A 14,373-nucleotide genomic window follows, 5' to 3' on the forward strand; every position below is an offset into this window, starting at 1 on the left:
AATTTGTAGAGAACGTATATGTGGTTGCATACTTTCATTGTACTGATTTTGTTGACATTGGCTGGGTGGACAGCGTATTGTTTGATTTATTTTGTAGTTCCTTGTCTGTGGCTGCATCAGCTCCTCCTTTTTGATCCTGGTTGTGTTTCCTGCTTTTTATCACTCGTTTTGCCATTTGAGGTTGCTGGTGTTTGACCAAATAAATAAATAAATTTCAAACTTATTTCATGCATTCAGAATTAGAGGCAGATTAGTCTTAGAGTACATACTAGGAAAATATATTTAGATTGAATCTGGTCTCTGGACAGATCACAGCCTAGAGATACCTAGAGTATCAAGATTGGTTTGAAATTGTGGACTGGGCAGATAACTGAGTTAGAATAGTTCTTTGCACAGTTTTCACCTTCTATTATCAAAGGACACTTGACAGTGAATAACTTGTATAAAGGAAAATTCATGAGTTCTTCTTGAAGCACGGATATTACCCTAGCAATATTCTGGTTCTCAAAGGCCACACCATTGATTTCATGGTACTGCATGGGCTTCTCTTTTGAGACCAGTGTTCCATTTTAGAAATGAAAAAAAATCCTGAAAAGCAGATATATGAACATGAAAAGGGGTAGACAAAATGTCTGCCTCTTCAGGTTTCAATAATTGGTGGGTTTCCATGGTGTACAGGAAGCCATCTTTTTAGGATCCTTGTGCAGGGAAACATCCAGCACAATCCCCGGGACAGATCAAATTAGTAAGATGCTATACAAAGGGTTACCATGCACAGCTCTTTTGCAGCCATATTTCATACAAGTTTAAAAGGAGTAGGCTTGCATGACAACCCTTCATCTACCACCTGTCAAAAGTTTGACAGAACCTCCTTTCTTCATAGAAGTTGGGAGGATTGCATCTTAATGACTGCATCATATTTCCTTTAGGAAATTAGATGCATAGTTTATCCTATACCAAGATTATTGAACATCCACTGAACCAAGATTGACACACAATATAGAATTCCACTTTGTACTGTGGAAAGCTTTGTGTACCACACTGATATAGCTTGCATCTCTATGCTGGTCATATCTGCCATCTGTCAGGCTGCAAGCTAGTGAAATTCCTTAACAGGACCTATATCAAGGGTGTCAAACTCCTGATTCAGCCGGCGGGGTGCTTAGATCTGGCCCACGGGGCCACCCTGGAAACAGTGAAGGACCAGCCTGTGGTGCCTCTACCAGTGAAAAGAAGCTTGGGTGGGCCGCATGCAGCCCTCCCAGGCTCTTTTTTCAGCGGCGATGGCCTCCTGCAACCCTCTGCCAGAGAAAATGGAGCTCCCAGAGGATTGCAGGAGGCCGTCACAGCCAAAAACAGGGACTGCTGCGTTTTCACTGACAGAGGGCTTCAGGAGGCCGTAGCAGCTGAAAACAGAGCTTGGGAGCCCATTTTGCTGGGAGAGCACTTGGGTCACCACAGGTGCCACCAACACGAGTGACGTCAAGCTGGCCACACCCACTCTGGCCCCCGAGGTCAATCACAACCCTGATGTGGCCCTCAATGAAATCGAGTTTGACACTCCTGACCTATATGATTCCCTATACGCTAGCTTCATGGAACGCTCAGTGTATATATGTTATTGTGGGATTGGGTTTAGAACCAGGTCATATATCACTAAAATTGGCTTGGATTATTTTATATTAACAAAACTGTGTTTGAAGAAAACTCCAGCTGATGTGCAGATAGTCCTCAACTTATGGCCACAATTGAGCCCAAAATCTATGTTGCTAAGTTAGACATTTGTTAAATGAATTTTGCCCCATTTTATAGCCTTTCTCACGGTTGTTAAGAGAATCATTGCAGTTGTTAAGTTAGTAACAAGGTTGCTAAGTGAATCTGGCTTCCCCATTGACTTTGCTTGTCAGAAGGTCACAAAAGGTGATCACATGACCCTGGGACACTGCAACCATCATAAATATGAACCAGTTGCCTAGCATCCAAATTTTGATCACATGACCATAGCTATGCTACAATGGTCGTAAGTATGAAAAGCGGTCATAAATCACTTTTTTCATTGCCGTTGTAACTTTGAATGGTCACTAAATGAATTGTTGTAAGTCAAGGACTACCTGTACAGAGTTTTAGAATGGATGTCAGAGGGAGGGAATGGATGTCAGAGGGATGTCAGAGGGAACCACACTCATAGCATTTTTTCACATTCAAACATAGCGTAGGCCAGTGATGGCTAATCTTTTTGCCATCGCGTGCCAAAAGCGGGGGTCACGCGTGGGAGGGGTTGCGCGCACGTGCCCACACCCATAATTCAATGCACCCCACCCTCCTGTGCATGCACGCATGATCCACCCATGCTCCCACCCACTTTTGGCATGCGATGGCACGGTGGGCCCAGTAGGCCCATTTTTTCGCCCTCCCCAGGCTCCAGAGGCTTTCTTGGAGCCTGGGCAGGGTGAAAACAGCCTTCCCCACCCCCTGGAGGCCCTCCAGAGACTGGAAACGGCCTGTTTCCCAACTTCTGATGGGACCAGAAGGCCCGTTTTTTGCTCTCCCCAGGCTCCAGAAGCTTTCTAGGAGTCTGGGGAGGGCGAAAATGGCCTTCCCCATCCCTACCAGAGGCCCTCTGGAGGCCAGAAACGACTCATTTCCCGACTTCCAGTGGGCCCAGAAGGCCCCAAAATCAGTTGGCCAGCGTCCACATGCATGCTGGAGCTGAGCTAGGGCAATGTTCGCGTGCCCACAGATATGGCTCCCTGTGCACCTGTGGCACGTGTGCCATAGGTTCGCCATCACGGGCCTAGGCAAGTGTGCTACATCACATTGGGAAGGATAATTTACAGTATTTCATCCAACTTGGAAGGATTTATGTAGTTTCAGACACGTTCTTTGTAGGAATGGAAGGAAGTTAGAAGAGCCAATTTTTGGTTTTTGTCCAATGCCTCTTTTTAAAGGAGTGGGTGGGGGGTGTTTCAAAATGGCTTCCACCATTTTAGGAAGCTATTCTTCTTTGCAAATGAGTCAGTCTAAAATAAATATATTGTTTAGTGGAGCAGACAGAACATTCTTCTATTTACTAATTTAATCTAAGTGGAGTTGTATTAAATATTCCTACAAATGCAAGGTATTGATGAAACCAGGCGTCTTATACGTTATGCCATCTCTTTTTAAACCCAAAATACTGAGCCATGCAATACACATTTTTATATTGACTAAAGAACAACCAAATAATCTCAAACAAAAGCAAAAACATACAAAATGGAGACCTATGATTTCAAAGAAATCCAACAATGATCTGAAAGAGGGGATTGATCAAAAATAAAAAGGTGCTTGAGAATTTTGGAAGTGGAAATTTAACTCACGTGGAAACATCTAACCTATGGAATGCTAGTTTATGTAATTCCTATTCTAGCTGACTCTTTCAAGCACAAGCTGTGCTAACAGGGTAAATTTATGATGACCCCATCCACTTTTGCTTCTCTTACTAAGAGGAACATGATTTGAGGGTAAAAAAACCATAGAGCACTCAGAACTGTAAAAAAGCGTAATTACTGGGCAGAAAGGTTGTTGACTAGCTGTCATATTGTTGTTTAATTTATTGAAAATGACAAAATTCAACCTTATCTGCTATCATTTTGAAAACCTAAACATTCAAAATAGGATTTTCCTCACAAACTAGAAGTTTTCAATTTATACTAAAAAAAAATAGTGCAGCTTGATCAATGATTTGTCTACCAAAGGCACAAGTACAGATTAGGCCAGTGGTGGGTTCCTACCGGTTCCGCCCGGTTCCGCCGAGCCGGTAGCGATGACGATATGACATCACCAAACTGCTTCTGCCCCCCCCATGTTATTCTTACCTTTTATTTGGCCACACCCCCAATCTATTGCTGCCTCCTGAGTCCCAGCTAATGGGCTATAAGGAAAAACTGTTTAAATTCTTGCCGCGGGGCTTCGAAAGGCCGCCCTACAGCTGATTAGTGGTAAAAGGCAGTTTGGTGGTAGACCGGTGCCTCCAAAAACAAATGAGTAGACCGGTGCCTGCAAAAATAAATGGCTAGACCAGTGCCTGCAAAAATAAATGGCTAGACCAGTGCCTGCAAAAATAAATGGCTAGACCAGTGCCTGCAAAAATAAATGGCTAGACCGGTACAGCTCTGCAAGCAGTTAAAAGCCTGGTAGACCAGTACCTCTGCTAAATCCTAAAGAATTGTCACATGACCATCAAGCCACGTCCACAAAATAGGCCACGCCCACAGAACCGGTAGTAAAAAATTTTAGAACCCACCCCTGGATTAGGCATATGGTCAGTCTAGAGAAAAGAAGGACTAGGGTGACATGATAGCAGTATTATAGTATTTGAAGGGCTGCCACAGAGAAGAGGGGTTCAACTTATTTTCTAAAGCACCAGAAGGCAAGACAAGAAACAATGGATGAAAAATAATCAAGGAGAGAAGCAACCTGGAATTAAGGAGAAATTTCCTAACAGTGAGGACAATTAACCAGTGAAATAGCTTGCCTTCAGAAGTTGTAGATGCTTCATCACTGGAGGTTTTTAAGAAAAGACTGGACAGCCATCTATCTGAAATGGTATAGGCCAGGGTCTCCTGCCTGAGCAGGGGGTTGGACTAGAAGACCTCCAAGGTCCCTTCCAGCTCTATTTTGATTGATTGACTTAACTCAAGATTAAAATCATAAGATATTTTGCTTCTGTTACTCTGTATAATAAATAATACAGAGTATATCCATAAAGTTTCATATATCTTGCCCTCTATTTTATAAACACACTACTTTTACTTACAATTTTCCCTTTAGTTTCATGTAGGTCAGGGGTGTCAAACTCAATTTCATTGAGGGCTGTATCAGGGTTGTGTTTAACCTGGGGGGGTGGAGTGGGCGTGGCCAGGTTTTTTTTTTTTTTATTGAATTTCTATACCGCCCTACTCCCGAAGGACTCAGGTGCACAGCCATGAAATAAAACACATAGATATACAAAATTTAAAATCGAATAAAATGAATTAAATAAATTTGGCTGAATTAATACCCATAATTTAAGATACCCATATTTTAAAATACATTAAAAATTTAGAATTTACACTTAAAAGGGAGAAGATTTAGGCAAGGCCAGCTTGATGAAATAAAAGCGTCTTCAACTCGCGGCGGAAGGTGCGCAGATCCGGAATCCTCCGTATCTCTGGGGGGAGCTCATTCCAGATCGTCGGTGCCCCCACAGAGAAGGCTCTCCCCCTAGGGGCCGACAGCCAACATTGTTTGGCCGACGGCACCTGGAGGAGCCCCTCTCTGTGGGAGCGTACTGGTCGGTGGGAGGCTGTTGATGGTAGTAGGCGGTCCCGTAAGTAACCAGGTCCCAAGCCATGGAGCGCTTTAAAGGTGGTAACCAGAACCTTGAAGCGCACCCGGAAGACCACCGGGAGCCAGTGCAGCTCGCGCAGGAGAGGTGTTACATGGGAGCTCCATGTTGCTCCCATAACCACCCGCGCGGCCGCACTCTGCGCCAGTTGGAGCCTCCGGGTGCACCTCAAGGGGAGCCCCATGTAGAGAGCATTACAATAGTCCAGACGAGAGGTGACGAGGGCATGAGTGACTGTACGTAATGAGTCCCGATCTAGAAAGGGACGCAACTTGCGAATCAGGCGAACCTGATGAAAAATCCTCCCGGTCACGGCCGTCAAGTGCTCTTCTAAAGACAGCCGTGAGTCCAGGAGGACGCCCAAGTTACGAGCCCTTTCCGTGGGGGCCAATGATTCGCCCCCAATAGCCAGCGATGGCGCCAGCTGACTATATCGGGACGTCGGAAACCACAGCCACTCGGTCTTGGATGGGTTGAGCCTGAGCCCGTTTCTCCCCATCCAGATCCGTATGGCCTCCAGGCACTGGGACATCACTTCAAGGGCATCATTGGGGTGGTCCGGGGTGGAGATGTACAGCTGGGTGTCATCAGCGTACAGATGGTACTTCACCCCGAAACCACGGATGATCTCGCCCAGCGGCTTTACATAAATGTTGAACAGAAGGGGCGAGAGAACCGATCCCTGCGGCACCCCACATATAAGGGGCCTCGGGGTCGATCTCTGCCCCCCTGTCAACACAGACTGCGACCGGTCAGAGAGAAAGGAGGAGAACCACCGTAAAACGGTGCCTCCCACCCCCAACCCTTCCAGCCGGTGCAGCATGATACCATGGTCGATGGTATCAAAAGCCGCTGAGAGGTCTAACAGGACCAGGACAGAGAAACAACCCCTGTCCCGAGCCCTCCAGAGATCATCAACCAACGCGACCAATGCCGTTTCCGTGCTGTACCCAGGCCTGAAGCCCGACTGGAACGGATCTAGATACGACGCTTCATCCAGGTACTGGGGTAGCTGTCGCGCAACCACACTCTCAACAACCTTCGCAACGAAGCAAAGGTTGGAGACTGGACGATAATTAGCCAATACTGCCGGGTCCAGGGAAGGCTTTTTGAGGAGAGGCCTTACCACCGCCTCTTTCAAGGCGGCGGGAAAGACACCCTCACCCAACGAAGCATTTATAATCCCCTGGAGCCAGCCTCGCGTCACCTCCCGGGAAGCCAGCACTAACCAGGAGGGACACGGGTCCAACAAACATGTGGTCGCGTTCAATCTACCCAGAATCCTGTCCACGTCATCTGGGGTCACAGGATCAAACTCATCCCAGATAACAGTCTCAAGACCTGTCTCCGTCACCCTCGCTGGATCTATCCCGTCAGAGTCCAGACCTGCCCGAATCTGAGTGATTTTGTCATACAGATACTGAACAAAATCCTCGGCTCTTCCCTCCAAGGGGTCCTCCCGCGCTTCCTGGTGGAGCAGGGAGCGGGTCACCCTAAACAGGGTGGCCGGGAGATTATCTGATGACGCAATAAGAGCAGTAAAATGAGTACATTTTGCTGCTTTTATCGCCACTAGGTAACTCCTAATATGAGATCTTACCAGTGTTCGGTCAGATTCAGAAAGACTAGCCCTCCAACAGCTCTCTAGGCGTCTTTTCCGGCGCTTCATCTCCCTCAGCTCCTCAGTGAACCAAGGAGCCAGGCGAGATCGGCGCCGGGTCAGAGGCCGCAAAGGCACGACTCGATCCAGAGCTCCAGCAGCCGCCCTATCCCAGGCGGCCACTAGGTCCCCAGATGAGGCGTGAGCCAGAACCTCCGGGATTGGCCCAAGCTCCATCTGGAACCTATCAGGTTCCATCAGGCACCTGGGGCAGTACCATCTTACCGGTTCCGCCTCCCTGCAGCGGGGTGCTGCGGTTCGAAGGTCAAGGCGAAGGAGCGAGGGTTGGGGATAGCTGTGGCGGCCTGAGTGCTCTATCAGAGAAAACAGACTCCCAAGCTCCATTTCGGTTTCAATGGCCTCCTGCAACCGTCTGCCAACGAAAACAGAACTCAGGAGAGCCTCCTGAGCTCCCTTTTCGCTGGCAGAGGCACCGCGGGCCAGTCCTTCACTGTTTCCAGGGCAGCCCCGTGGGCCAGTTCCAAGCACCCCGCAGGCCGGATCTGGCCCCCAGGCCTTGAGTTTAACAGCCCTGATGTAGGTTGTTTACAAAGAGCAACAATTATTCAAACAGCAAATTGAGGGTGGCAACACCTATTTTTAGGGTTAGCACGAAGCAGTTGTCCAAAAAGCTCCATAGGACAGCTCACTTGCTCTCACCCTATCTCCCTTTTTGGCTAATATTGCTTTCCAGCTACTTACTTTTAAACCTAGGCAAACAGCTCCCAATTTTCTGGTATATATCCCTGATAGTTATTGATTCATATTGTAGATATATTTTAGAAAGACTCTAAAAGAATAATTTTTCAATACAGTAATATGTAATGTTGCCATTCTTCAGCCTCCTTCTTTGTACCTTCTGAATGGGCAATAGATGTTTTTGATACTTTGATCATTTGCAAATCAGCACATGGAGAAAATAGAAATTCACGCTGTATTAATTTTTTTGCCTCCTACATTAGAACATATTATCCTAATTATAGTGGCTATGAAATATATTTCAGTGCAGCATTTTGGTACTTACTTACAAGAATAGCTGCTGTAAAAATAACTGTTCACCGTTCTTAATATAAGTAAAACATGATGACCCATGACGACACCTACCGAAAATGTGAGGAGAGTTGTTGTTTATGCTGCAACAAATATGCCCTTGAGCAAGCTTCTTAATGCAAACATCACAACAAGCCGCCTTGAATCTCCATGTGTGAATAGGAGGCAATGTAAATTCCCTAAATAAAATAAAAATAAACAGTTGGAAATTGTTGCCTTCAGAAATATTTTATTATTTTATTTCATTTGTTAATTTGCCCAATAACAGGAGATCCCTGAATGACTTGCAAGCCAATTTAAAAAATTAAAAACAGAAAAATCTTAAAAACATAAAACATTTTAATAAGCGAAGATTGAATACAAATGCATAATAAGTACTGCTGCCAGTATATAAAATAAATTATCCCAGTTGCAACGAGAGTTGTTGAATCGAAGCTCCATTATTGCAACTTAGGAAAACAAGGCAAGGTTGGGACAATGCCACAGGAAAACCTTATGAGTATAAATTTTGGTGCATTGTTTTTCTTTCTACCAACTTCATTGCTATATTTCCCAAAACAGTAAATTGAAAATACATAACTTGAAATTCCTGTTCAGTGCAGCCTATAAAGACTTTCCAAAGTTGTCACGAACTCTTATTTCTAATGGGACAGGGAAAAATGATTAAGCAGACGAAGACCATCATACTAAATATATTTAATTAATGTAATCTCGTTTTCATTTAATTTCATTTAATTAATTTATTAGACTTGGGTTTTTTTTCTTGGCCCCTATGACTTTTTGAGTATAGCCCCCATCAAAGCCCCAAATGCAGTCAGTAGTCCAAACAGGTTGTGTACTTTTGAACTAAAAAAAACACTGAATAATTCATATGGCTCGAAGCTGTTCCATAATGAATATAACCAGATACCCTCTGAGTGTGAATTAAAGATGTTCTGAATTATAATGGTCAGTTCACTAACATGCTTCTGTTCGGAATTAAGAGAATGGGAGGTTGTGGCATTTGTAGCCTTGTCAATTTAGCACTACAGCATCTAACCAATAGTACAGCAACTATTGCTGTAACCTAGACCGATGCCCTTTCTGTTCTCTGGATATTTTCTGTTTGGTCAGTTCTTCATTGGTTGTTAAGAGATATTAAAGTCTGATAAGATGAGGCCAGTACAGCCATAAACTTCAAAGAGATATACTGCTATGTACAATTTTACCTAACCTCATTTCAGGGTATACGCCTCTTTCTGCTACAAGCATTGGGAAAAAAACACCACAGTTTCAGGAGGGGCAGGATGATCTCTTACTATTCCCTCTCCCAGTCCCTCTTTCTAGATAATATACAGTTGTAAAAACAAATGATCCTCCATTCCCATGGTATTCTGCTGCATTTAGGTTAGACAAGCAAGCCAAAGACTAGAGAGAATCTTTAGAGCAGATAGCAGCACAGAAGGAGATCCGAGGGCTTGTTAACAGGAAGGTACAGCGTCCGACTCTGTAGAGAAACCCGAAGAGAGAGAGCATTAGAGATCAGGAGAATTTGCTTTTCTACTTGTTGCTTTGATAATGGATAAAAGGCTGTCGTGAAATATAAGTTACCAGCTGGGAATGGATAGTATAATCTCAGCAGAAAAGCTGGTTGCTCAGTACTATAAAAAACAACTTTCATATCAACCTTATCTATTGTGGAGAATACAAAGGAGTTGTTTATATCACAGACATCCTCCCTAATTGAAGAAGGGGACGGGAGGAAACCATCTTCCCTTCCCGTAGAGGAAGCCTTACAGGTTTTCTTTCAATTAATTTTTCATTGACCCTCCTTTGCTCTTTGACCAAGCACTCCACTGAATGAAGATTCCCATAATTCTACAGCATCAGGTGAAACGTAGAGTCATCTTTGATGGATTTCAGGAGGTTGATCTGAACAGAATGATAAAGGGCCAGAATGCTTAAGGAATTATAACTGCAACGAAGTCTCCTGGGCATTTGTTTGTTTGATTCTTAATTTTGGCAAATGGTTCTCACTCCACAATAACATCAGGTTGACTTCCTCCCCCCCCCAAAAAAACCCATAAGAAATACCATACTATACAATAGAGCAAACAACAATAGAATAATGATAAGAAACTGCTGATAAAACAATAATCATAAGCCAGGTCAAGAGGTGGGACTCCTATTTAAAAGCTATCACAGCTTCATAAGAGCACAACAGAGTTGAAAGATTACGATACATTAGTGGGTATAAGGAAAATATACCTAGATATGTAAGACAGTGACTAGAAAAGGTCCTCTCTAGGATTTCTCTAATTTCCAAACACAGAAGTTATTAGAGAAGGACAGATCTTAATTGGCAAACTGGTTCATGTCAGAGAAGGAATAATAATAACAAGAACAACAACAGTAACCTATTTTATAACAGCAGATCTCTTTATTTCTAAAGACAGCAATGGTATCTGCTGCCCCATTTAATGAACTAATCACCATGCACTGCATCTGATGAAGTTTCTGAGCATTTTTTACAGTGTATGTATAATACATTACAACCATCTAGCAAAGGCTTATTAATATATCCAGCCCCGCCTCCTCTTTTATTTATTGATTTAGGTGATGTATATGGATGACCATCACTCAGCAGTGATTCTTCAACTAGCGAAGGCATTTTTTTTTTTAATTTGATTTATATGCCGCCCTTCTCCGGAGACTCAGGGCGGCTTACAATGTGCTCAGCAATAGCCTTCATCCTTTTGTATATTTATACAAAGTCAGCTTATTGCCCCCACAACTGGGTCCTCAATTTACCTACCTTAGAAAGGATGGAAGGCTGAGTCAACCTTGAGCCTTGGCGAGATTCGAACCTGCAGTAATTGCAGGCAGCTGGTCTTAATAACCAACTTAATAACAGGGTGCCTTAGACCACTGTACTACCAAGGCTCTTTTTTTTTTTTTTTTTTTTTTGTGAGCATGTAACATTGGTGAAAGGCTATTAAATCCAGTAGCTCTGATGAGTCTTAGAGCTTTCTGTAGCTTCCTTAAACTGAAGGGCAGTGCTGAAATACCACGTTATTGGTCTGGCTATATAACAGCATCTCTTGATGCCTAGAATGAGCTGCAGTTTATTCATCTTCTAGCATTTCTTGCTGAATTCAAGAAATAATTCAAGACATTTACAGTGGCAATGTAAAACAGAGATATTTCCTTCCACTGAGACTTCCATTGGGTAACAACATTCATGGAATTTTTGAAGGGTTTCCCCATAATTTCTTATATATTTTTTTTCTTTTGAAAAAGTGGGAAAAGAGAGAAGCTGGAAAAGTTGCACAAGGCTTTTTGATCAATAGCACTGGGTTCCCTTCATCTTTTTACATCCAGGGATTATAACATTTGAAATCCATCAAGAACTAGACAAATGTAAAGAGTACTCTGCCTTACATGGCAACTAAACAGGTTAGATATAAGAATATCTAATATAAATCCGATATATTTTGCAGATAAGGCCTAGGAAAGCAGGGTTACTCTAATTTATAGAATGACATGAGAGTTAATATGCAAGGCCAGTCCAAATTTACTCTACTGGTTCATCATCCAGTTCTATGATTGGTCTAATAACATAATTTATTCCCATTCTGGCCTGTAAAAAATTGCTTTGTTTGGCTCACTTCAGATTACAGACATTTCATTTTTTTTTTCTTTTTCACTAGCAGAATGCTAGAAGTTTATATTTTTTTTTTATTATTATTATTTTTAACATTTTATATTTTAAATTACTAACATTACAAACAACATATACAATATTTCACCCTGTGCTATACATAAGAAAGGAAGATTTGGTTCTTCGGATATATCCTCATGATCGCCAAAATCCACGTTCTCGGGGTACAGGTACCGAAGCATCCAATTTTCCCAGCGCATAGTCCACAAATGGTTTCCAAATTTTCCAGAAAATGTCTTCTTTATAGTCACCATTTCTAATTTTAATATCACATGTCATTTTATCATTTAAAGCTAATTTCCACATTTCACAATACCATTCTTCTATTCTAAAATTCACATCTAATTTCCAATATCTGGCTATTATAATTCTACCCATTATAATCATAATTCTAATCAATTCTTTCTCATATTTTGTTGGTTCTATTTCCTTAATTATCAACAGTAATATAGATTCTGGTCTCAATATTATTGCTTTCCCCATCATTTCAAATATCATTTCCTCCAATTGTTGATTACAGACATTTCAAAGATAAAATCATGTTAGAATTTAGAACCCATATTTAGATGCTGCTTGAATTTAGTTTGCTGCACTAAACCTGTGAAAATATATGTGCTACTATATATGTGTACCATTTTTATATGTCTATGGCAGAGGTCTTCAAACTTGGCAGCTTTAAGACTTGTGGACATAGCTGGCTAGAGAATTCTGGGAGTTGAAGTCCACAAGTCTTAAAGCTGCCACGTTTGAAGACCTTTGGTCTATGGTGACTCCTTACTACTACAGAAAGCTGCAGTAGATGTTTATATGACTTGAATATTCTTCCATACTAAAATGAGTTGAACATCAAAACAAAGAGTTTAAGACTGATTTATTTATTTATTTATTTTAGTGAATGTGAAATACTAGCTTTCCATGTATTAAGAATTTCCCCCCCAATAATGGAGTAGACTCGTGTGATCTTGCTATGATGATAGAGAAAATGCAGGTTTTCTCATCTACTATTTGTAAGAACTGGGCTAAAGTAAGCATTCGATGAAGCTATGATTGATTGTGATTCTCTTTTGAATTTAATTGTATATTGGAAGAAATTTGCTACCATACCAAAGTCTACTGAAATGTCAATGTCCTTACAACATAACTGATTTGTAAAATACGAATGAGCTTTCCCTGTGAGATCTTACATAAATTGATAATTCTAATCAATCTCATAGGATTGGTATGCCCATAAAATGAGTTTGGGCGGGGATTAGAAATAAAAATCTGATGAATTGTTAAATCGGTTCATACCTTACTTGAACATTCAAATCCCTGTAGTGTGAATATTTAAAATAGCAATGGCCACTGTGATTATTAAATTAGATTAGAGATCCTCGTTTCCATAGTGCAACATGAAGATCCTTGGGATAAAGTAGTTCTGGCTGCACTTTGTAGTATACCAGCCTAAATGTATCAAAACTGAACCATAAATTGTTACCAATTTTCATTTGCTTCATGTGGCACTAGGATAGTTACCTAAGCCATACATTCCCTATTTTAGTGAAAGTGTTATGTGAAACCTTCAGAATTCACCTCACCTATCAACTGCCATTTACCAAGGAGAGCCGAGGGTTAGAAGAGCAATAGTAGCACATTTTCTGAAAGGTGTGTGCCTATCTCTCTTGAAAATAAAGTATATAAACATCATAAAATTGTTAAAATCCTAACAATTGCTCATCAACATTGGCATTTACCAAGTTCATATCATGAAGAACATACAACAACATTTTTAACACTGAAACTTTGTATGTTCCGTTCGTATAATAACAATGTGCTTTATAGTTAGAAACAAGTTGATAAAGATACACTCCAGATTCTCTTTGGGAAAATTCTCAGAGAAACTGAATGAATTTTAATCTTGAAATGGCTACAAAACTAGCTGGCTGGAAAGGAAAATGCTTTGTGAAAACTGGGCCACTAGAAACTTGCATTCTTCATTTTAATGACATATTTAGAGCCTTGCCTTGCTTTATATTCTTAGGTGTAATTACCCATATTAAAAAGAAAGAGAACCACTCATTAGTGTTCTGTTCCACTGACTTAATTATATCCTTAATTAAATCTTGACAAACTGGGGGTCATGGTTGTGTCAGTGGAATTTGTCACCGTACATCAGCAGGTGGCTAGTCATGTCTATTTCTGATGTCCTTTTAAAAGCTTTTTGTACAGATTGCAGGATAAATGACAAACAAATGCAGATAGCTCTTTCTTCAAAATTTCTCTCTTTCTGGTAAGTGCCAAAAAGAAGCCCCAGACTTGATTGGAAGTATTACTCAAGTAGTTAACATACATTGTGTGTATAGAGCTTATCTCCTGTTCTTCCTTTGAACAGGTTATCAGCCTTCTCTATGCTTGATGAAATCAGAACTGATTGCAGGGACACATGCGAGAGTTAATCTAGATTGGATGGCAATAATGCTTTACTTGGGGCCACATTTTAAAAGTCTTGGGGAAATACAATTAGTCCAGATGCATGATTGGATACTTTGATCAAGATGCACATTGCAAGCTCTTCACCTCTCTTAGAGGCATAACTTATCACAATATATCTACACAGAG

The 14,373-nt window shown here is 41.7% G+C and overlaps 1 protein-coding gene across 3 annotated transcripts in view; it reads left to right on the forward strand.

The window, feature by feature from the left end:
• The window catches only part of NR5A2 (nuclear receptor subfamily 5 group A member 2), a 121,220-nt gene that overhangs the window by 48,579 nt on the left and 58,268 nt on the right, over window positions 1–14,373 (forward strand). The gene's annotated exons all lie outside the window — the stretch shown is intronic.

This window comes from Pituophis catenifer, unplaced genomic scaffold (assembly GCF_029215685.1).
Source record: "Pituophis catenifer annectens isolate HBS135680 unplaced genomic scaffold, rPitCat1.0.hap2 SCAF_3, whole genome shotgun sequence".
NCBI classification, from domain to species: Eukaryota; Metazoa; Chordata; class Lepidosauria; order Squamata; family Colubridae; genus Pituophis; species Pituophis catenifer.